Here is a 1,886-nt window from a genome sequence, read left to right on the forward strand (position 1 = left end):
TTTGTTTTTTCAATCATGCTGTAACTCTAGGTCAAATTTGCTTTGGCCTTTTTTATAAAGTTTGTTTGTTTGCTTGCCAAAAAAATAAAATAAAAATGTCTTCTGCAGACAGCAAATTTAGGCACTAAAAGCAGATTGAATACACTAGCAGCATGCCACAAAACCAACCTATGCTGCAAACACCATTAGCATGAAACTAAAAAGTTACATATGACTTCCATGTAATTTCCATACATGCTTGATTAGGTCTTGTTGTAGTTGAGAATTAATATCTCTATCCCTAATGCGACGATGACATTGAACAAATTCCAAAAGCTTTGCCGTATGCTCGTGCGAAATTGATATGTCTGGATTGACATCAAATGCATCATAATTATAATCTAAATTTTTAACACGTCTTTCATCTTCAACAATCATATTGTGTAATATCATGCAAGCTTTCATAATGTCCTTCAGAGTTTCACAATGCCACAAACGTCCTGGTCCACGCACAATGGCAAATCTTGCTTGCAACACTCCAAATGCTCGTTCAACATCTTTTCTTGCTGACTCTTGAGCTGCAGCAAATTGTTTGTGTTTATGACTTTGTGGAAATGGAATTGTTTTCACAAATGTTGACCATGAAGGATATATACCATCAGCAAGGTAGTATTCCATTGTATAGTCATGACCATTGATTGAATAGTTAGCTGGTGAAGCTCATCCTTAAGCAAGTTCTGTAAATAAAAAAGATCATTCTAAAACATTTATGTCATTATGTGATCCTGGTAGTCCAAAGAATGCATGCCATATCCAAAGAATAAAGATCATATGACGCTATAGCTTCAAGAACTATATTTGGTTCACGAACATGGCCAACATACATCCCCATCCAAGCAACTGGACAATTTTTCCATTTCCAATGCATACAGTCAATACTTCCTAACATTCCAGGAAACCCACGACTATCATCTTCTTTTAACAATCTATCAATATCAATTTTGTTTGGAGATCTCATGTACTTCTCTGAAAAAATTGAAACTATTGCTTTAACAAATTTTTTAAGACTTTCAACTACAGTGCTTTCACCAATCCTTACATATTCATCAACATAATCTGTTGCAACTCCATATGCAAGCATCCTTAATGCAACAGTGATCTTTTGGAGAGAAGACAAACCCAAAAATCCAACAGCATCCCTTTTTTGAACAAAATATGGGTCATGAGCTTCTACAGCAGATTAAATACGAAGAAAAAGAGATTGACTCATTCGAAACCTCCTTCGAAATAAATTTGGAGAATACACAGGATTTTCTCCAAAATAGTCATTAAAAAGCTTGTGATGCCCATGAACTCTATCATGCCATATATAGGCATGACCATAAACAGAACTGCAATGTAGTGATGTCCTCCTTCTTTTATTAAGCAACTCTTCTATGGCAGATATTGTCATCTCCAAATCATCATCTGAATCGGAATCATCAAGAATAACATTGACTAAACTGGTAGAAAGCATGGCGTAATGGAAAGGAAAAGAGGTGGAAAGATTGTGCAGGAGAAGATGGAATTGATCAATTGAATATTAAAGGAATAGTTTAACTTACAAAGAAAAATGGAGGGAAAGTAATGAAATATAAAGAGGGAAATTTAGGAAAAAGAAAAGAGGGAAAAAATTAAAATCATAAATGCTTTATGGGAAAATTCAAAGTAAAGAATTAAAATTTAAAGAGTCCATTGGACTTGAATAAAATTTTTGCTCTTTATATTTAGAAATCAATAAAGATGCTCTTTATTTATAGAAAATATGCTCTTTAAAATAAAGAGCACAATTGGAGATGCTCTTATAATTTGGTGTCTTCTAGAATAAAGTCTGATAAGGAGTCTGAAAACCAATGACAGAGGATGGT

The 1,886-nt window shown here is 33.8% G+C and overlaps 1 pseudogene; it reads right to left on the bottom strand.

Moving 5' to 3' along the window:
- Positions 1-204: 204 nt before the first annotated feature.
- Positions 205-1,495, bottom strand: LOC116106438 (annotated as a pseudogene).
- Positions 1,496-1,886: the final 391 nt, after the last annotated feature.

This window comes from Pistacia vera, unplaced genomic scaffold (assembly GCF_008641045.1).
Source record: "Pistacia vera cultivar Batoury unplaced genomic scaffold, PisVer_v2 Contig515, whole genome shotgun sequence".
In the NCBI taxonomy this organism is placed as follows: domain Eukaryota; kingdom Viridiplantae; phylum Streptophyta; class Magnoliopsida; order Sapindales; family Anacardiaceae; genus Pistacia; species Pistacia vera.